General features: G+C 43.7%; 1 protein-coding gene and 1 long non-coding RNA gene across 2 annotated transcripts in view; one reads left to right on the forward strand and one right to left on the reverse strand.

The window, feature by feature from the left end:
* Window positions 1-4,897, reverse strand: part of FAM107B (family with sequence similarity 107 member B) — an 88,848-nt gene extending 83,951 nt beyond the window's left edge. Inside the window, exon 1 of the mRNA XM_006117117.5 lies at window positions 4,733-4,897. The gene's annotated coding sequence lies outside the window, so the exon portion shown is untranslated. The remainder of the gene's footprint in view (window positions 1-4,732) is intronic.
* LOC112544801 (uncharacterized) lies at window positions 1,121-8,990 on the forward strand. Its single transcript, XR_012903230.2, has 3 exons — window positions 1,121-1,208; window positions 7,706-7,941; window positions 8,849-8,990. It is a non-coding gene; the product is annotated as an uncharacterized LOC112544801 (long non-coding RNA).
* Window positions 8,991-23,423: the final 14,433 nt, after the last annotated feature.

Below are 23,423 nucleotides of genomic sequence, written 5' to 3' on the forward strand. Positions count from 1 at the left end.
CCTTTCTTTGAGAGTACGCACCTGTGCATTCTCTAGCAACATGAAACCAGAAATGTTAAAAAATAATATATGAAAAACCAAGAAACAAGACATACGAGAAACGGTTTCAAGTTCTTGCTTTGGTTGTGGAATTACAATTGTGGATACATTTGCCTAGGTCTATGACACACTACAGGCCTACCCCTGAATGTAAGGCAAGACAAATTCAGCTATATTAAAATGTAAACTCCACTAGGTCATTAGAAACATTGGCATGATTGCTACTTTCTGTACCCTACTTTGGATTTGTGACAGCCTTATTGAGATGTTCTTTAAAAAAAATAGAGTGCCCTACTGGAGTTCCACACACACACAGCAGCCAAAATCCCTTTTGGATTATTCATTTATAATCACAGCTGGAAGCCTGAAACTAAATATCTGCTCCCTCATCAAAATATTTTTCTGCATTGCTTTTATACACACACACACACACACACACAGACTTGTTATTGTAGGGTTGTGCAAAACAATCCATACAGGATTACATAAATTTTGCACACAGAACTGCCAACTACCAATCTCAATGTTGTAAGAAAATGTTGTTTTGACTTTAGTGTTTCTAGTCATCAAGCAAGCAAAGAGCCCAGACAGGAGATTCTGAAAAGTTTTAAGATTACAGTTACAGAGGAAGTGTTGGTTTGGTCAAAACACGCCTTTCCCCTTCACAGATGTCAGGACTTTCTGCTCTGAAGCTGAGATAATCTTCATGCTATTTCCTCTCATGTAGGGAAGTCACAGACTCGGTTCCCCACTACTACGCACCTTGTGTGGTCATTAACAGATGAAAATATATGCAAAACAAAATGTGAATGGTTGTGTTTTACACACATGTAGTGACTGCACATCATGCAAGGCAGACAGCAGCTTTTTTCCTAACACTTGGAACAGAACCATGTATCCGTGTTGAGATTAGGGTAAGAGTCCCACCTGTACACTCATTTCACACTCCAGAGGTCTCTCCTGGTTGTATGGCCTCTCTATCAAAAAGTAGTTGCCATATAAATATGTGCCTTAAGTCACAACTACATACACCACAATCAAACCAAATCCTATGATAAAAGTGGTTTCCTGCTGGTCTGCTCAGTCAGGCTTGGCCATGTCTCTGTTTCACTCCTCATGATTTGTAGGGAGAAGAAAGGATGTTCCACAGATCTCCTCTGTGACAAGGGGTAAGTTATTTTGTTTCCTTGCATTTCTGTTCCCCCTAGGGGAAAATAGCAATTCCTACTCCACAGAGATGTTGTGAGGATAAATAAATTAAAAGTTTGGGAGCTGCTCACATGCTTCACTAACGGGAGGCTATACAAGTACCTAACCCTAACCCTAAGATTAAGACCCTCTTTCCCCTCAATCATCCCATCTATCCAGAACTACCTTCCCTAAAGAAGACATGTTTGCTTCAACTCAGCTTTAAGCCACCTTTTTCCATTTATCTTAGGGTTGATTCTTAGCCTTGCTGTCACATCCTTCCATCTTCTTCTCCTTCCTGTAGCTAATATACAAAAACCCTGCTAACTGTTTCTTCCTGTGCTCCATCTTTGCATATCATTTTTCTGCATCTGCTCTTATGAAGAACACTTTACCCAACTCCGTAAATCAATACTGCTTCTTGATCTCATTGAGAAGCACTGATCTCTTAAACGCATTGAACTATACAAAAATACACTGAATTGCACCTTTGACTTATCAAACTGTTGCAAACTTGGCTGTTACACGAGGCAACTTTATTTTAAAAGTCTGCCACCTGAGTAAATGTACATGAATTTGTTTATTATAGGAATTAGCTTGTAAAAATAAGTAGAACCCTGCACAAATAAAAAAAATGTGTATCTACATCTGTATCTGCAAAAATGAGCTGCAGAGAATATGGAGACCCGCAGATATTTGCAGATTTGCAGGGCTCTAAAAGAAAGTTGTGTGCAGAAAAGACATTCGGAACTCCAGTTACCACCTAGTTCTTAACTTACCAAGCTATGGACTGTTACCAGCAGATGCTTCAGTGCAGTTCGCAACCTCAAGGTAAGCTGGAGGTCAGAGGAGCCATGCTCCACTACCTTTTCTGAATTAAGATGCAAGGACTGCAGAAGTGAGTTTGCAAGTTAAGGGACATAAGAGAAAGTAAGTGGACAGAATATTTAGAGGAGTTGTTATCCAAAATCTGGGGAATCCGGGGGGAGGGGGCTGTGAGCAGGTTTATGGGGGGCACCAAGCAGGGCCAGCATTAGACTTGCTGGTCTCAGGGAAGAAAGGCAAAGCCCCACCATATCAAACTGAAGTCCTGGTCCCCGAGTCCTGGCACCTGGGGCTGACGCCAAAGCATGAGCAGTGTAAGTAGACAAGGATCCCTGCTGCATGGGGCCCCAGGCAATGGCCCTACTTGCTATCCCCTAATGCCAATCCTGACTTTTAAATACAGAAAGCCAATTACTATGGCACGGAGGGGCAGAGAAGTTTTATAGCATGTTGAGGGGGAAGCCTCGGAAAGAAAAAAGTTGATTGAGAGGGTCTCCTCAAATGACTCTCCAGCACAGCTCACTACTGTCTATTAGGCATTACCATAACACAAATAATTAGTATTACCTGAGCACTGAGGATAGTGCAGCAAATTTAATTCCAACATTCTTGGATCATGTAAAATGAAATTCAGACTTAACATGCCAAAGTCACCTGTGGTGTCATGGAGTTCCAGCAGGAATGAACTGGCCCAAAGCTATTTTAATACAATAAAATATTTTTGGGGGGCAAGGCAGGGGGGCTTACGGCCTAACCACTGGTGACTAAGCAAATATCACCCACCACAAAAAAGCAGGTATCACATCCATATGATGCATTAGCTATCTTCCCAACATTATTGCTCCAAGTAATATTAACATCAGATGGCGTAAAGGTTCATTTCAGAAAGGAACATTTAAAAAAATAGAGTTGCACTGCTGCTTCAATTGCCTGCACAGTATCCCATGAGATCCTCAATCAACTACACAAGTGAACACAGCATTCTTCCATGCCAGCATGACTCTGCTAATTCAACAGAAATCAATACTGTGAATATCCCAGTCATTGCTATAGGATTTGGTAGTTAACCAACCCCTGGGAGTGCGCACACCCTCCCTCTCCCCAAATTTAGAATACTACTACTGCCAAAAGTGACTTGGAACAATCCTCTTATCATTGACTATACACAGCAATTATATCATTCAGAAATAACTCTTTATGGTTTTAATTTTACTATTCAGAAGTCTCAATTAAATTAAATGTTCATGTGTTCCTGTCGCATTCCTGAGTTTGCTACAAACAGGCATGAGATTCATTATGCAGAACTGAGATCCTGTGCACATTGTCCCACAAAGCCTCACAATCCAGTCTAGCATGTACACAGGCTTGCAGGCTAGTCAGACTACATATGGCTGATGTCACAATGCCAAATGACGTAACAGAATTAATAATTTTACCTGTAAACGTATAATATACACCGTTTCCCTTCTGATCTCTAAATCAAATAAACACAGATTTTATTAGCAAAAATGTATCTAGGCTGTTAACTTTTTGTACTGGGTTTTTAACCCAAAGCATTACAAAAATCTAGTGATTTACATCCTCCCAGACACTAAGGGGAATTCTGACAAAATCAGAAACTGTAAGAGTAAAACCAAGAAGAGAAACACAGGAAAAAAACATTCTCTGTGGCTACACAATTTATGGTAAGTTTGGTGAGTGGAAGAGCACGCTCATAATCCATCCGCCTACCGTCAGAACTTCAAGGTGGGACATTGTTTTCACACTTTAGTGCCAGGATGACCTAATAGGTCTTGCCACCCTATCGTATCTTTAATTGTCAATCCAAGTGCACACATATATTCCTAGATGTCTTGTTAGACGTCTGTGACTAATGGAAAGAGGATCTAAGTCTCACCCACCTTCTTTAGCACATGGAAGAGCAATGAAGAGTTAACACAGAAAAGACACGCTGGAAAGAGACTCAGGAAATAGAAGTTACTTCGGAGACACATGCTGGCGAACAAAGATACCCCACAAACTCCTTAAAAGGGTAGAAGCCAAACGAAGGGGAAACCTGCCATTATCTGCAAAAAATAACTGTTCTGCCCTAGATTAAAAATGCCTCGTGGCCAAGAACCCTGATTTCAGATCCAGATTTAGCTCATTATCTGTCCAGGGAACCACGATTCACTGAGCATCCTTCCTTTTAAAGGATCAACTCTCAGTGCCTATTTTTTTTTAAATTTCCTTTGTACGGCACTTAAGGAAAAGCCCTACAAGACGGGCACACAGACCCCTTCCTTCCGTTTCTGTCTGGGAGCAGAGAAGGGGCACTCCCCCACCGCCAGGTCAGTTCCTCGGATGCAACCCGACAGCATTTGCACCCCGCATGGGGCGGCTAGAGGGAACTTTTCTTCAATGAAAGGCCAGGAGCTGCAGCTCCCCTGACACACACGAGCAGATTTGCAGCCCAAGGCGGCGGGGAAAGGTTGGGGGGAGGGAAGAGATGTATTTGCTATTAAGTTAGAAAAACGTAGGGAAGGTGCTTTTCCTCCGCCCTCCCTAGCCCCCTGCGCCTCTCGTGAATAAACCAACTGGCTTTGATTTTTTCCAGCAGCTCCCCCAGCAAACGCACAGCCCCTCGAGCAGAGAGTCTTTGTGTGCAGTGCAAAGCAGAGCGCGCGACCCAGACACCTACCTCGCCCCTCTGGGCGGCTCTGCCCCTGAGCTGCCACAAAGGAACCTTCCTTCCCCCGCTGGCAGCGCCCGCTGCGCTCCGCGCGAGAGGCTCCCACACGCGCTCGTGCCGCTGCTGCTGCTGCTGCTGCGCTGCTGCTGCCCTCGCTCAGACACAGGCAAGCCCTGGCTCCGGCACGGGGCGGGGGAACAGGCGGGGACTGGTGCTGAGTCACGGCTCCTCCTCCTCGGCACCCCGCCCAGCTGGCGGGGCATGCACCTAGCTCGCGCCTCCTTTGTTGTCGCGCTCCCGGGGAAGGGGGTCTGCGGGGAGAAGTTGGGGGCGGGAGGTCACGCTCTGCTGTGAGCTTCCCAAGGAGGGGGTTAGCGAGCGTTGTGTTTGGGAGGCAGGGAGCAGGAGAAGGTATTAGGACTGGTAGCCTGAGCCCCACACACCCGAGGAGAAGGGTGTGTGCACCTGCCCCACCCCACAGTGCTCCTGTGAGGCTGGGGCTGCCTCGGGGGCCAGAGAGGAGGAGGAGGAGAAGGAGAATTGTGCTGGTGTTAGGCCATGGGCGGGCTTGTTGCATGGTTAAAGTACTGGACTGGAACTGGGGGATAGGGAATGCTGTCCTGGCTCTGCCACAGACATTCTGTGTGACCTTGGGCAAATCACCTAAGCCTGGGTTAAGCCTCAGAATCAGATTTGACCTAGCCACCTTGCTCAGGCCTAAGAAAAATTTCACCCCTTTGCAAAGGGGTTAGGCCGGAAAATTCCTCCAACAATCTACCTATCACCCTAGGAAGAGGTGGAATAAGTATAGCAACAGAAAAGTTTTCCCTCCATGTAAGAAGCATCTCCATTACAGTTCTACAGTGGTACTAGTAAAACACCATAGCTGTGCCATTGCAGCATAAACATATCCTTCATCTCTTGGTGTTTCAATTTCTCCACATTTAAAATGGGGATTAATTTTTTTTTCTTCCCATTCTTGTCTATTTTGTCTATTTAGACAGAGATGGAACTGTTTCTTAATGTGTATTTGTATGGTGCCGTAGCAAAATAGGGCCCAGGTCTCTAGACCAAAAGTCCCCAAAGTATGGGGCACGCCCTTCCAGAGGGACATGGAGAAATTTGGGGAGTGTAGCTGGGATCTGGACCAGTTCTCTTGGGAATCAGGGAGGAAGCATCACCTAGCTCTGCTCTTGACCCCAGCCCCAGCTGCTGGCCCTGGTTCCCAGCTCTCTTACCCATGTCCATGATCTTCCCTTGGAGGCAGGGCCCCCTTCCTAGTCCCGGCTCATGGATGAGGTAAGGAGGGCATGAGGTAAAAAGTCTGAGGACTAATCCTCTAGGCAGTACCATAATAAAAATAAAACAAAAAGAGAAAGGGAGGAAAGTGGGAAAAGAGAAGGCAATGGGAAAAAGGGTTTCCTGTCAATTGTATAAATCCCAGATGTTCCACGCAGGTTTACACATTGTTTAAGAGCTGGGATTGAGGAGTCTTTCCTTGATGTTGTAGTTGTCTCTCTCTTAAAAGAGGAAACAGATCAAACTGCAGTGGACTGAATTTTATGGCAGGAAAAATATGGTTTGCTTTAATTGTAGATATTTTCTGAAGATAGTAAAGCATTAAATCCTTTTTGGTATCTCATTTACTTGGGAAAGTGACTCATTCTTTTCTTTATCCAAAGAGTAATCTCCAACTGTATTTTTGTTTTAATTTTCCTCCCCCCCCCATCTATTTCTTCTCTTTTTTTATCCAAAAATAAAACAAATCTATCCCATCCCCAATTAATATTTCTGCCTATTACTAAAAGTGGATTGAAGCCCCAATCCAAGCAATGGATCCATGGAGACAGACCTAGGCATCCTTGTGGATCCGAGTGTAGCATGAGGGTGTAACTCAGTGGTCACCAATCAGTAGATCGAGACCTACCGGTAGATCTTGGAGCCTTTGACAGGTGATCCTGACTGGTTTGGCCAAGAGGCTGTCAAGTGCCAGCACTTCAGCTGCCCCTCCCCCCACTGCTGGTCATCTCCTGCCCTTTGCCTTGGAGCTGCCCCTCCCTCTTGGGATCCCCCTGTTTTCTGTGCAGGGCAGGGGAGGCAGAAGAGGAGCCGATGTCAGGCTGCCCCCTCCCACTCTATCCTAGCTCCACAGAGCAGACAGGGGCACAACAGGACTCGGGATGGAGTTTGATGGCTACTTTAGGGAGTGGTGCAGGGCCAGGGCAGGGGTGAGCCTGCCTTAGCCCCACTGCACCACCACCCAGAGGCCACCTGAGGTAAGTAGTGCCCAGCTGGAGCCCACATCTCAAACTCCTACCTCAGTCAGGAACCCCTCCAGCACTCCAAGCCCTTGCCCCACCCTGAGCACCCCTGCATCCAAACACCATCCCAGAACCTACACCAAGAACCCACTCTGATACCCCAACTGCCTGCCCCAAGAGCAGCTCAGAGCCCTTCTCACACTCCAGATCCCTTACTCCAAGACAAGAGACGGAGGATGGAGTGAGCCAGGGTGGGGCCTCGGAGAGGAGGAGGGAAGGAGGCGGGGCAAGGGTATTTATATTTGAGGTAGATCTTGGATTGCACTTACATTCAAAAAGTGATCTCGTGCTTAAAAAGGCTGGAGACCACTAGTGTAACTGATAGCATTAGATGGATATGTGGGCTAGCTGAGTTCAATTTCTGACTCTTCAATACACTTCTTGGGTGATCCTAAACAAGTAATTTAATCTCTCTTTGTCATAGTTCCTCCTCTGTAAAACATATATATTAATAATAGTGCATCTGAAATTACAGAATATATAAGATGGAAATCTGTTTCAATATAGGCAGTACACACTGGAAAAGTAAAAGACAATTTGGAACAACAGCACAGATACTTTGAGAATGCACAAATCATTAATGAACCTTCTTGGATTGTTAATTGCAATACATGTTTTACATCCTTGGATTCACCCAGTCATTCTGTATTTTTATTACTAGGAAACTTTTCTTTAGCAAATAACTTGGATTGCAGTGAAGGACAGTTGCAATAGCAGCAGAATCTTGAATCATACAAATAATGAACATCTCTTTCATGGCACTCAGCCATACCATCTCAGGATCTCATCTCAGCAGCCAAGCAGGGTTAGACAATAAGCAAAACTTAAATATGGGAAACCTTCGAGAAAAAAATCCAACAATTTGTTGAATAAAAGACTTCAGATGTACAGAAGAAGGTGAGGCGCTCTTTTAACTGAGTCATTATCCCAGCATGGTTATGGACATTAGTGTATGGTTGGAATTACTGGGTTTTTTGTTGTTGTAGTTTTTTTTGTTTTTTTAGGGTAAGATGTAAAGCTATAGTCCTGACCATATGTGGTTTTTAAGGATTGTTTGGCACTTTCTGTAAGGCTATGTCTTCACTAGGAGAACAGGCTGTGATGCTGGGCAAATCACTGAAAACATTTTTTTTGGGGGGTGACCATAAATTGTGTATTCCTTATTTTCTTGGTGCCTAATTTAGGGCAGCAAAGATCAGATTTGCAGATGTGCTGAATATTCACAGCTACAACTGAATTCAACTGGAGTAGTGCTATGAACAAATAAACAACTGTTTTAAAATACTGAGTCCTCTGAAATATTAGCCCACAGGCATCTGAGATTAGGTACCAAAAATTAGTGGATAATTTTGACAGTTTTGGCCTCAGTCATTCAATGCCTCAGCTCCCCATCTGTAAAAGGAGACTGATAATACCACTTTACCAATGCATTGTGAAGATAAATGTGTAATTGTTTATGGATGGGGGCCAAGAGACTTGCTGGGTCCCTAGGCCACTTGGGGGGGGGGTATGGCAGAAAGGGCAGGGCTGGGGCTAGCCTCCCCCCCCCGCTAGCTCTTCAGCACCTCCCGGAATGTCCTACACAGGGGCATTTTAAGGGCTTCTGGTGGCAATTTAAAGGGCCCAGGGCTCTAGCTGACTCCACTGATGCAGTAGTGGTGGTAGCCAGGCCCTTTCAAATCACTGGGTCCCAGGGCAGTTGCCCCCTTTGTTCCCTTCCCCATTCCCTGTTTCTGGAGCACTCATATGCTACAAAGAGAATATCACAGAAATGTCTCACAGGAAATTAACAATTCTGTTTTAGTGTAAGGATTGAACAGTATGCAGTAAACATGACGTGGGATCATACACTGAATGAGGAGCACTGAATGAAGCAGTTATCCTGTGGAAAAATAGTATGTGATCATGTAATTAAAGACTCTTGTAGTGCATATGCATAAGGGTAATAAATTAAGCCTGCTCAGTGAACCCTAACTGTGGCATTTCCAAATGTTTGACTGCTTGATGTGCAACTTTAATGTCCTTTTCATAAAATGTTTGTATATAATTAATAGGTATTTGAGGAGGTATCTGAGCCATTAGCCCTCATCTTTGAAAAATCATGGTAGACAGGAGAGATTCTAGAAGACTGGAAAAGGGCAAATATAGTGCCCATCTATAAATAAAGAAATAAGAACAACCCAGGAAACTACAGACTAGTCAGTTTAACTTCTTTGCCAGGAAAGGTAATGGAGCAAATAATTAAGGAATTCATCTGCAAACATCTGGAAGATAATAAGGTGATAAGTAACAGTCAGCATGGATTTGTCAAGAACAAATCATGTCAGACCAATCTGATAGCTTTCTTTGACAGGATAACAAGTCTTGTGCATATGGGGGAAGCAAATCTAGACTTTATTAAAGCATTTGATACAGTCTCGCATGCACTTCTTTACTAGGGAACTACAACATAGATGGGGCTACTATATGGTGGGTGCATAACTAGTTCAAATAACCATTCTCAGACAGTAGTTATCGATGATTCACAGTCATGATTGAAGGGCATAACAAATGGGGTTCTTCAGGGATCAGTTTTGGGACTAGTTCTGTTTAATAGCTTCATCAACAATTTAGATAATGGCATAAAGAGTATGCTAATAAATTGTACAGATGTTACCAAGCTGGGAGGGTTTACAAGTGCTTTGGGTCATAATTCAAAATGATCTGGACAAACTGGAGAAATGGTCTGAAATAAATAAGATGAAGTTAAATAAAGACAAATGCAAAGTGCTCCACTTTCACACATACAAAATGGGAAGTCACTGTCTAGGAAGCAGAACTGCAGAAAGGGATCTGGGGGTCATAGTGGACCACAAGCTAAACATGAGTCAATAGTCTGACATCTTTACAAAAACATCCGGTGTCACTCTGGGATGCATTAACAGGAGTGTTGAGAGCAAGACACGAGAAATAATTCTTCCCCTCTACTTTGCTCTGATTAGGCCCAAATAGAATATTGTGTCCAGTTCTGGGCACCACATTTCAAGAAAGATGTGGAGAAGTTGGAGAGGGTCCAGAGAAGACTTTTAATCATTTTTGTTGCTTTAGAATAAGACTGAAAGAACTGGGTTTGTTTAGTTTGGAAAGGAGAAGAGTGAGGGGGGACATGATAGCAGCTTTCAAGTACCTAAAAGGGTGTCACAAGGAGAAGATGTGAAGAAACTGGAGAAGGTCCAGAGAAAAGCAACAAAATGATTAAAGGTCTAGAAAACATGCCCTATGAGGAAGACTGAAATAATTAGGTTTGTTTAGTTTGGAAAAGAGACGACTGAAAGAGGACATGATATCAACTATATCAATACCTAAAAGGGTGTTGTAAGCAGAAAGGAGAAAAAATATTCTCCTTAACCCCTGATAATAAGACAAGAAGAAATGGGCTTAAACTCATCAAGGGAGGTTTAGGTTGGACATTAGGAAAAACGTCTTGGTTGTCAGCATGGTTAAGTACTGGCATAAATTGTCTAGGGAGGTTATGGAATCTCCATCATTGGAGATCTTTAAGAACAGGTTAGAGACTGCATTGTGCTAGACACCTCACAAACACATAGTGGCTGTGTCTACACTGGGCCACTTATTCCGGAAAATCAGCTGCTTTTCCGGAATAAGCTGCGAGCTGTCTACACTGGCCCTTGAATTTCCGGAAAAGCAACGATGCTCTACTGTACAAAATCAGCTGCTATTCCGGAAAAACTATTCTGCTCCCGCTCAGGCATAAGTCCTTATTCCGGAACACTGTTCCGGAAAAGGGCCAGTGTAGACAGCTCGCAGTCTTTTCCGGAAAAAAGCTCCGATCACGAAAATGGTGATCGGGGCTCTTTTCCGGAAAAGCGCGTCTACATTGGCCACAGACACTTTTCCGGAAAAAGGGCTTTTCTGGAAAAGCAGCCTGCCAATGTAGACGCTCCTTTTCCAGAAAAACTGAAAACGGAATAGTATTCCGTTTTAAGCATTTCCGGAAATTCATGCCAGTGTAGACACAGCCAGTGAGAGACAGTTCCTTCCCTGAATATCTCATATCTATATCAGGGGTGGGCAAATACCAGCCCATGGATTGGATCCAGTCCACCAGGGTTATTCCCTGGCGCGCCCACACCTCCATGTTTACCTGTTCCTCTGCAGGTATTGGATGAGCTCAGCTCTCATTGGCTATGGATGATCTTTTGCAGCCAATGGGAGTGACAGGAAGTGGTGTTCCAGTTCATGCCGCTTGCCGCTGCTCCCAATGTCTGCAAAAAGTGATCCGCAGACAACGAGAGCTTGTCGTCTCCCGATACCAGTGGAGGCACTGGTAAATGTAGTGGCAGTGGTCCTCCAGGGACTAACCCTGGCAGGCCACCACTTTTTTCCTGCCCACCCCTCAATACACACCCATACACACACACACACACACACACACAAAACAGACAAAGGGTGGAAGAGGCATGGAGAGATTAAATGACTTGCGCAAAGTTGCACATCAGCAGTAATCAGAAATGGAAATCTATTGTCCTAACTCCTAGTCCAGTGCCTTTTCCACTAAATTACACTGCCTTATCAAATAATGGGTCTAGTGAACTCTAGACAATACTTGCAAAACTCTTAGGGATCCTTCTGGATAAAAGTTACTATACAAGACATTTTACCAAAAATAGTGTATTGGAATCCCAGCCATGAATGAGCTGGCTGCACTTCAGATCATCTCTCAAACTGAAAGATACACTAGAAATATTTCACAAGATATGCCTTATTTTTTTATTCATATTTATGGCCAAAAGTACACAGTCATTTAATTTATGAACATCATGTAACACAATCATTCGGCATACTTGGTATCTTATGAATAAAATGGTTTCTATTAAGTATCTTGAGTTTTCTTATCTGTGTGTGTATATATATATATATATATATATATATTTAAAAAGAAACAATAAAGAAAAGTATATTACATTATTTAGACTGTAAGCTCTTTGGGGCAGAGACTGTCTCTTACTGGGCGTCTCTATCATCCCTAGAGCAAAGGGACCCTGGCTGCTACAGTAATAAGATAATAATAATCATAAGGTACTTTCTGTTGCAAAATCATGGAGCAGATACTCTGGTGGCATCAAGCTGGGTCATTCCATTGAGTTCAAAGGAGCAACACCACTTTCCATCAGATGAGGATCTAGCCTTCTGTGTTTGAATTTGTTTATTTTTAAAATGGTTGTCTAGACTTTTAATAAACAAAACCAGTATGACTGTAGGGTTCTATGGTCATTTTTAGTGCTACAACGTAGCAGAAACATCAGTTATGTATCTGAGAAAACATCTGCTATACGCATTATAAAGGATATGAACATCATGAAATTATAGCTTTCTCTTTTTTCTTTACATAAAGCCTGGGGCATAAAAGGGATTTCCTCAGAGTTTTCCTGTGTATTAAAATTCAAGACCAGGATGCCACCTTGGTTTCCTCTTTTTCTACGCATTCAGTGAAAGGAAACGATTCTGGATCAAATCACATAGAGCACTGGAAAAAACAGAGTACTTTACATACAGTCTTTCAAAAACTTAATTATCTATTAGACTGTATCTTTCTGTAGGAGGGATATAGACACATCCCATATGTTAATAGTTGGACTCTGTGGTTGACCTACAGCTCAAATAATCTATATTGTGATTAATGGTACACAGCTGGATACAAAATATGTTTGTTCCAAAGGCTGCCAGACAAAGGAGGATTCTATTTACCCTGCAGCAGGGACTCTGGGCAGCTAGAGCTGGGGCCATGTTACCTGCTCCATTCTCAGGCTACGCCACCCAGCACTCCAGAGCGGAGCGTGCTGCAGCTGCACCGTCCACCCACTTTACACGCTAGTGCTGGCTGCATGGCATACTGGAGCTGCAGGTGCTACAGCCATGCGCCAGGGCTGGGGTGCACAAGGGCTGAGGACTGCAGCGGGGGTGCTTTGGACTCCTGTGGGGGAGTAGGGCCAATAGTGAGGGAAAAGGGAGAGGCCTCAGGCACAGGGGGAAGGGCCATGGGCTAGCCTCCCCCAATGGCAAGGTCACCAGCTACCAATGATCATAGAACTTCCAATTTAATAGCACACTACTGGTCTCATTCATGTTGACTGCAATATCATTGCAAAAGTGAGTTTAAAATATCCTGCGTTTCTGCCTAGCAGTAGGGCTGCCCAAAAAACAAATACTCCTGCTTCTAGAACTCACATGGGTGACAAATCAATACCCTAGAGGCAACCCAAGAAAAACATGCGAGATAGGTTGCTCTCTTCCTAAGGTCAGAGTCTGCTTCTTTTTTGCTCTACCCCAGGCAGGATAAAGCCTCAGGAGATGCCTGACGTTCAGTTGAAATGAAAAGTAATACATTTGATTTATGATGCAAATGAATGTCAGAAGGGAACTGGAATGAGAAAGAGTTTCTTTGACATTATAACACCCCAGGCATTACAATATATAGGGGAAGTTCAGATCCAAGAAGAGATCAAACTGTATCATTGCTGAGAAGAATCCATTGGTCCAGTTTATAACTCCCTGAAAATAAAATCTTAATAATATGATGGAACATTTTCATTTCTATTGCCTTCCATACTCATTACTAGGGTCAGCACTATAAAATTTCCTGATTCTTCATTTCTTTAATTAAGATTCACCTCTTTTCAGACAGTGAAAATTGTGTGGAGTTTGATGCTGTCTTTGATTGCAAATCAATCATGTACATTTCGGCGCTAGAACACGGTGTATTTTAATGCACAATTAAACTTTTTTTATCTGTACAGTTAGAATTCTGGAAAGTAGAGATGGCTTTGGGGTTTGTCTGGTTGTGTGGGCGGGTGGGTGGGTGGTGAATTTTTTGTTTTTGTGTCCTACACCAGCAATCGTTTCTTGTAGCAATCAAATTAATGAAAAACATGACTGAATTCTTCCAAACCAAAGTTCCACAGGAGTTTAATTCCATATGTGATTGATACAAATTACTCCAACCATAAATTGCAATCCTAATTATATATTTATTTTCATAGAGCTTCCTCCCTGGGATTATACACCCTCTCCTCCCCCAAATCTACATATGGAGTGGATTTTTTCATCTTGCATGGAAGTAGAGACTCAGTTCATTCCTTGCGTAGGGTACTCAGTAAATCTAAATCCTTGACTACACTTACTGGGAGATCCACACGGCGGAGATCAATTGCCTGGGGTCAATTTAGTGAGTCTAGTAGTAAAGACCTGCTAAATCAACTGCTGATTGCACTCCTATTGACTCCGACACTCCACTGGGTTGCGAGGAGTAAAGGCAGTTAGATTGGAGTGTTTGTCCTGTCAGTTCCTTGCAGCAGGGCCGATGCAGTATGTCACCCTAAGGAATGTCAATTCCAGCTATTCATATAGCTAGAGTTGTGTACCTTAGTTCAACTTTGCCCCCTAGTGTAGACCTGGCCTAAGATTGGCACAGAGGAAGGGGACAGAGATGGGGCAGACTGGGGACCGGAACTGGAGGGCTGAGATTTGGAGAGGACATCTTTCCAAATTCCATCTACCCTGCATAGATTCCGAGAAAAAATGAAAGACAGCCTAAGGTAGTATTTTCTTTCCCACAGATCACTTAGGAAAGCTGTATCCAGAAACACCCAGGTACCAAGGTTGTAACAGAACCACCCCATTAGGGAGTGTTGGGGGGCAAAGAAATCATGTAGGACCCCCTGAACTCAAATGGCTGTGGTCTCCATGGGTCCTTCAGGTTCTGTCCCACAGCCGATTATGCAGAAAAGTAAATCTTGCCTCACATTTCCTCCCAATGAGATACTGTGGGAGGTTACCATCTCCACAAGGAAATCCTCATAGAGATTTTCTCCCACATAATGTCCTCCTACAGGTTTTCCCATGGGAAGGGATGATCTGCCACTACTGATAGAATATGAGCTTTTATAAATAAATACTAATGCTGGGTAAATTTTAAAAAACTAGTACACATTTCCTTGTAGAGATCATGATCCTGCATCTGTGAAAGAGATATCTCTCATTGACTTCAGTGGTGCAGGAGCTTGATCACAAGGCCTAATCCAAAGCCCATCCAGGTTAACCAGAGCATTTCCATTGGCCTCAATGGGCTTTGAATCAGCTCATATTTTTCACTGCCATATAAGATTATTCTGAATATTTATAGAGATTCTAAAATTTACAAATGTTACTAGTCAAGTCAAGGTTTACTCTCCTCTACATAGTCTTTGTTTTAGAGTTGTAATACTTTCTCACTCTAAAAGACAGCACCATGATATTCATTTCACCTGGAAACTGGATCTTCTCTACATACATATCTCAAGGAATGGTGAATGTTAATGAATAGTGAATCAGGCTGTCCCTTGCTGTGAGCAATTACAGAAAAAACAGCCACAATAAAATGTTCTGTCTGCACTGATATCAGTGTAACGCCCACTTAGCTAAATTCTGGTCCTTTACAATGATGGCTGCAAAACCAGATGGTCTCACTGACATTATTTCACATTTATACCATCTTTTAAATCAGCCATTCTTTATTCTGCTAGCAACAGATAGAGAGACAGACTGAAAAGTAAGATACCGTATTGTATGTGTATTATTTGTGGATAACCCTCAGTCTTTTCCTAGGTTACATACACCACCACTATGCGTATCATATATATTCAGTATGCTTTGCATTTATATTCTTTTATTATGTTGAGGCAGTTGCAGAACTACAAATTGAGCCCCGGGGGGCGGGGGGGTGTCAGTCCTACTCTCAGGAGGGAACTCTGCCTCTCAATTGTAATAAATAAATCCCCATGATCACAAAGAGAAAAAGGAAACAAAAAGCTTCCTGCTGGCTTTTCCTGGAAGGATAGCAGTGAAATAAATCACTCCCAAAGTGTGCTAAGGAAATATAACATCGTTATAAAACACCAAAAATCATCCTAGCACCAATACAATATTATGGTTGAAATATTTGTCCCCTCTGTTTTGCAGAATAATAGAATCTTCCTAATGCATTTTCATACCTTCCCCAATCTTGCAGAAGAAGAGAATACTTATCTGCTAAGACAAAACTCGCATGACTTCCATGTGAAAACAACTGGGGTGAAGTGGCTGAATACATGAGATCATGGGGTGATGTTCTGTCTGTATCTCTTATAAACTGCTCTGCTCTTCTTTGCAAAGGAACAAAATTATTTCATTTATTCTCAAGCCAAATTCTAGTTTCACTATTAGAGCTGGTTGGGACAGACAGTAGTATGTTTTCCAGACAAGGAAGTATCAATGAAAACGTGGAACTCTGGTTGTTGTTGGTTTTTTGCAGTTTAAAATCAAACATTTCAGGTTTTTTTCTTTTATCAACAACGTCACTCCACAAAAATGGACATTTTATAGAAAAATTTCCATTTGTTTGAAAAAGCCATTTTCTACCACCTCTACTGATTCTAGGGACAGCTTCAGTAATTACACCATCATCTGAATTCCCAGAGTTTGGGGCAAGGAGGGGATATTTCCTTGCATAAATTCTGAACCTAGAGTTTCCCTTCATATTCCTTAGTAGTGCAAAGAAGACTTTGGATAGAGAAAACATTTTGTTTGCTGGTGGGGATTTTGGTGGGAATAGGGAAGTAAATTTAATAATGTTTAATCAATACACATCGACCTGACCGATGGGTAAAGTAATATGTTGCATTCAGGGGCAGATGACGATTTTGCGGGACCCAGGACAGCACAATTTCGCAGGGCCCCCCTTTGACACAGCGCATGCGCGGTGGCACCACGGCGCATGCGCGGGGCTTCTTGAAGTGCAGGGCCCGGGGCAGCCACCCTACTCTCCCTGCCCTATGTCCACCCCTGCTTGCATTAACAATAAAGTAGATAGAGCAAGTTTGGCAAAGACTTGACACACTGGAGACTGGTGTCATGTGGTATCAAGAAGGCAAGAGAGCAGCCTAAGGTTTACAGAGCCTAAGGTCACATGCACTCCTGCTCTTCTGGGAATCGCCCACATCTCATACATTCCTGATTCAGCAAAGTTCTATGAGTACTGAGCTCCCCAGTTGCAGACTCACTTGCAGCCTTCTGGATAGCAGTAGTGAATTCCCATTCTGGCCTCCCCTGCTACAAATTGTGCTTTGGCTCAGCCTATTGGCCTGCCAGTTCATACATGGGGAAGGAGATCACCAGAGGTTATGGATCCTCGTGAACTGGCCAAGCGTGAGGCAAGGTTGCAAGTAGGTCAGAAATGCTAGAGAGAAGGGGTGTGAGCAAATCCGGGTGGCAGCCTTCACAGGTGCGGAAAAAATGGATTGGATCCTGAAACTACACATAGTGAAAGCCCTGAACAGCGATGGCAAGGCAGATGATGTGGATTGTTTTCAGATATTGTTTGAAAGCTCAGTCTGGGAAGGGATGCTTAGCATTGAATGGGAGAGTTCCCCTGGTGGATATGCTTGAGCTTTGCTCTGGAACTCCTCTAAGACATTGGCAAAGGACAGTAAATGTCTGTCTGTTTGGTAAGACAGAACATTGAGAGGAGCAAGAGATGGTGCCAGAAACTCAGCATGACGGGGAGACTTACAGAGAGGCCAACCCAAATCTTGAGGATTTACTGGGTGAATGTGTGTGTTTGGTTTTCAAAAGCCTTATCAGGTGGGTTTTGGTCTCAAGATGCGGCTGCAGTTCTCATGTTGTTTACTTTCCTGGATTGTAAGGAGTTGAGAGAAACAGTTCTTGTTTCAATCCATCTCCAGTGTTAATCCCATTATTTAATCACTGCTCAGAGTCATCTTGTGATCATTCAGACTAAATACAGAACCCAATTAAAATGATCCTGAGGTATTCAAACTACTCTAGGAAATTAAATTCTGGTGTTCCCGATCTAAAAGTGATTCACAGCTTCAGAACATCAGTTAGGCTACGTCTAGACTCCATCTCTTTTTTGAGAAAGGAATGTAAAATAGGCACATCGATAGTACAAATGAAGCTGGGATTTGAAGTTCCCATGCTTCGTTTGCATAATGGCGGCCACCGTTTTTTTCCGAAATGGGGCTTTTTCGAAAAACAAAAAGGCAGGTTAGATGGGGCCTTTTCAACAGAAATGCCCCATTTCGAAAGATCCTGTACTCCTCTGTCGAAAATGCCCCGTCTAAACTGCTGTTTTTTTTTCGAAAAATCCCCGTTTCAAAAAAAGCAGCGGCCGCCATTATGCAAATGAAGCTCAGGAAATTCAAACCCCGACTTCATTTGCAATATCGATGTGCCTAATTTACATCCCTTTCTTGAAAAAGGGAAGTAGTCTAGACACGGCTTTGGTGTAATAGGGGGCATGGAAGGCAGAGTAGCCTAGTAGTTGGAGCGCTTGATTTCCAGCCCCCTGCTTGGTCAAGGTGCCTCAGCCTTTAAGGTGGGGAAAAGGTGGGAGAAGAGGCCCAGGTCCTTCTGTTCTATCAGGTCCCAGTCTAGGGCTCTGTGTAAGTCAAGCCCTGAGTATGAGACCTCTCAGCAAGGAGTCCATGGCCACTGCCCTGTACTACTTCCTCTCACTGTCTATTCAAATTGGGACATGATGGCCCCTATAGTCCAAGTCCCTGTGGTGGCTTGTCTCTGGCAGTGCCCCCTTCTGGACAGAATCCTGTTGAGGTCCTATTTTCCTCTGGGTGGGGCATCCACAAGTTTGGTGGGTCACAATGTCCCAAGGTTTCTGTGTTTTGGTCACCCAGGTTTCTCTTGTGTTCCTAGGCCTCTTCCACTGTCATCTTTGGCCAGGAAGACAGTGTTTGTTTCTGGGTGGCTACCTTGTCCAGCAGGCTATTGCTCCTTCCCTCTGTAAGGAGCCAGCTAACTCTTGCCTCTTTGCCAGTCAACCCCAAACTGAGTCAGGTTCCCTCCTTTTCTCTACCCTCCAGGCCTGGCATTGGATACAGGTATCACAGAGAGGGATAGCTGGGCCCAAACTGTCTCTTTAACCCCTTCTGTTCTGACAGGCAGTTTCTCTGCCTCATCAAATCCTCCCCTCCCCCTCACCCCCCATGTTTTCTTCTTTACAATTTTTCAGTGTACCCCATATGCAATACATTACTTATTCCCTAGTTTCTTTAACAGAATTTTACAACAACATGACAGAGGTTCTAAGGGCAAATTTATATGTCACTGCCTACAGTGTCATAAACCTGCACCTAAAAAAAGAACTGAAAATATAACCCCACTGATGTGGTTCTATTGCAGGAGACAGGATACAGTGCTTAGGTTTGAGAATTTCCTTGGGTCCCTGGGATCATGGGAATGTGCTGAAGTGGAGGAAAAGAGAGTGTGAGAGACAAGGAAAGGGTGGAGCCGGAAGTATTCCATACATCTGCAGCAGCATTCCCAGAAAATCTGGAAGGTTACCAAAAGGGTTTCATGGTTACCTCTTTTGCTATTGAAAATAGGCTCTGATTGTTAGCAAACCATAGTTGGAGGGAGAGGAAGAAAGGCAAGGTAAATTGTAGTAAAACAAAAAATGTTTTTCTCAAAGAGTGTTTTAAAATCAAGTTGAAAGATGACCGGTTTGTTAGGGATAGCGAAACAAGCCATTTTGTTTCACAGGGCTCTCTCTGGCACAGCTATGTCTAATAACAAGAAACACTGACTAAATCACAGCGAACCAAGAAATCAGCTAAAAGGGGAATAGGAGATACACTAGAGACTGAGCTGAGTAAAGAACTTGAAATTATTAATATATTGAATTTTGCATTTTTTCCTGTTTGCAAAACATACACACTTATTCATTATTTGAATTTCTTCTAAGAATAATTCTTGATCCGTAAATCATTCATCATATTTCAGGGGGATTAGTTGCAGTTCTCAAACTGTGCTGCATTGATTGGATACAGAAATCATGTGGTATTGTTTCTAATGTATGATTGGATGAACTATGTGTCTAACCAACACACTGTGAATCCAGAGCTTCAAGGCTTCAGTAGCATTGAATGATACATAGGCCCTTGTGCTTGTGTAAGTAGGGGAATGGTCTGCTATTGCGAGGAACTTTCCAGGCTGCTACATTATCATGGAGAAATGGGCTAGTGAAAAGATCTGAGTCCCTGCTCCCACTTCCTTCACCCAGAGGCCTGCCTGGCCTCAAGGGCTCCCCTTCCACTTTCCTGTGTGGCAGTGTCCTCATAACCCCAACAAAGCCGAGCCCAGGATTCCTGGAGGATTGGACTCCCAACCTTGTCGTGGTCACTTAACACAGGAGCCAGGATGTCCCCACTCCGGGGTGCTCTCTCTGCGCTGGATGCTTCCCTGACCCACTGATCATTACATACAGGTCAAAGCAAATACCCTTTATTAAGCAGCAATCAATTTTAAAAAGAGTAAGGAAAAATGGGAAAGGTTAAAAGAAAACCCTGCTCTGTGGCAGGGAATATCACAAACAGCGTCTCTGCAATAGAAGGGGAGTTCACAGTCTGTCCCTTGTAGGTCCCAGGTCTCCTGCCCAGGCTCTGGCTGTGCTGCAAGGATGCTGTGGGTTAGAGGCTTGCTCTGGTCTGGGTCACACACCTTCAGGCTCTAGCTGGCAAGATGCCCCCTCCCTAGCCAGCATCCATCTCCCTGTCGGGGTTATGATCCCCCCTCAGACCGGCCTGCAAGACTTCTTGACTGGCAGTGAATCCTTGCACTGGGCTTTGACCCAGAGCCTCCCTCGCTCTCCCCAGATGCTCATCACACCCATCTCCCAACAGCTTGAGTCCCAGCTCCAGTTCCACCCTCTGCTGCTCTGTCGCCAGCTCCCTGGGCTGCTTTCTCTGGCCTCTCAGACTCTGTGGCTGCAGCTTTGCTCCCAGCATAGGATCTGCTCTCTGGGCTGTGTCTCTGGCTCTCTCTGGCTGGCACGGCTCTGCTCCCCAGCTCAGCTCAGGCCCCTGCTCTCTCCTTAGCTCAGCCCCACTGTGTGTGACCCAGGCAAATCCAGCTCACAATGAGGATGGCACCCCTCCTACCCTCTCCCCACTGATCCTGGGTCCTCAAGGTCCTGATTTCCTATCTTTCTTATCAACCTTTCCCTTTGGTACTGGGGGCTAGCCAACCAAAAACCCCATGGAGTGTTAGTAAGGGGCCAGCAGTCCCCTTACACTTGTCCTTTACCCAGGAGTAGCCAATGTTAAGGGTAGAATGCATAAATGACACTGTTAGGGCAGATCTAGACTAAGAGTGCTACATCGGTGCAGCTACTCTGATACAGTTGCCTTGCTGTAGTGCTCCTGGTGAAAACACTCTATGCCCACAGGAGAGCACTCTCCCATCAATATAATGACATAAGCAGAAGCCATGTCCTGCTGATATAGTACTGGTGTGGACAGTACTGAGGTCACTGTAACTAGCATCGCTCAGAGAGGTGTCTTTTTCACACCCCTGAGTGAATTAAGTTAGGTTGACTTAGTACTGTAGCATAGACCTGTACTCAGATTCACCTTTCAGTTTGGTCCAGACACTTTGGGTACATCTACACTGCACCCGTAGCTCAAAATAAGCTACGCAATCTGAGCACAAAAATTGCATAGCTTATTCAGAGTTAATTCAGAGTTAATTTTGAAATAGAGCGCTATTCCAAAACGTCCCTTACTCCTCATGGAACGAGGTTTACAGGGACATTGGAATAGCGAGCTAATTATATTTTGAAATAATGGGCTTGCTCAAAAGATGCAGAATAGCTTTTTTGGGATACCAGGATTATCCCAAAATAGCTCCACAGTGTAGACATAGCCTTTTGGCCAGATCCTTCATGCCTTCGTCACACACAGGTAGTTCTATTGATTAGAATACTGGCACTTTTGCAATCCAGACAGGTGTTGGTCTTTGATGGGTTAATAATTTAATGAGTGAAAGGACTGGATATATTAGATTAACGCAACAGATAAAGTAAAAAATTTAGACAGTAAAATACATTTATCATGTGTCTAAAGGATCAGCCATAGGAACTGCTTGTAGCCTCCTATCCCTTCAATAGCAGCAATCAATGACAGCGGGTTTATTAATCTGCTGCGGCTCCCACACATTTTATTCTCTCAGCTTGCCTTTCTTCCCCTTCCTGCCTGGAAATGATGTGCACCCCACCTCCTAATTCCCCAACCACCACCAAGCTGCTTCTCCTCCCCCCCCCCCCACTCCGTGCTTCTCATATCATTCCAGGGAGTCCTTTTATACTTCAACTACACGTGCAGGCAGGCCTAGCAGCCACTGGCCTCTGCTCTGTGACAAGGTCTTTAACTGCTCCAGCCAAGGTCTTGTATCAATTAGGGCTCTGTTCTGGCAAACTCTGCTGGGAGCTAACACTGCAGGAAGACATGAAGGACTAAACCTGCTATGCAGCTGTAATACAATGTGCCAGAATAAACATTAGCAGGGATGGGAGCGGGGAAGGGAAGAGAAGTGCTTCATGCTTGGGCTTGGCAGAATTCAATTTTTTAATATAATTTTGACAGATAAAATTGATGTTTATTTTACAGGGTTTTTTTTTTTTTTAGTTTTTAATCCATTTAAATTCACAGTTGTGTGAAATTATATGGGGCCAACAATACATGTCAAAATGTACAAAGTAAATATCCTTAGATCAAACACTAATATGTTCTCAAGCAGCATTTTGCTTACTTTGCCTCTCTGTACATTTCTGTCATCATTACTGGAAATACTTTTTCATCAGTTTGTAGGTAGGCATACTATGAAATTTATGTGTACCAATATTTACTGATCAAAATCTCTCCAAGTCTATTAATGCCTGAATTTCAGTCTTCTAGTCCATGTCTTACAGTCCAGATCTACTGGCGTGGTCACACAGCCAGACTCTGCATTGACTTTCTCCTGTGAAACACAACTGACTCCCAACAGGGTTGTGCAGTGTGGAAGGCAGAGCGGGATCTAGTGCTCATGAAGAAAAAATCTGGATCTTGATTTTAATGGGAGCTTCAAACTCAGATTCTTGTTTATACCCACAAATAATTGCTCATGTGCATTTTTTTACTTCACTGATATGTGGGCATAATATAGGCCACTTATCCAAAATTGTACCAACTGCTTGGCTGCAGAGCTCTGGTGCAGCCACCTAATGCAAATTCTGTCAGTTTCTTTTTTTTTTTAATTTAGATGTTTAAATATGGAAATGAATGATGCACTTGGTAGACTACTAAATTCCATTCCCTCAGTGTTCTCCCACATGTTAATATGTCCCATGTTTTTGTGACTCAGTATATCTTCATCACAGACGTTATCAGGGGAAAACTGGAGGTTTTGGCAGTTGGGCAGGGAACAGCTGAAACTTTCATCTCCTGGGAAGCTGTTTGGGGCTGGTTTCAATGGATCTTGCTACATTTAAAAGGCAGTGGCGCAGCAGAGAA

The sequence above is a fragment of the Pelodiscus sinensis genome, chromosome 1, assembly GCF_052426305.1.
Source record: "Pelodiscus sinensis isolate ZL-2025 chromosome 1, ASM5242630v1, whole genome shotgun sequence".
Taxonomy (NCBI): Eukaryota; Metazoa; Chordata; order Testudines; family Trionychidae; genus Pelodiscus; species Pelodiscus sinensis.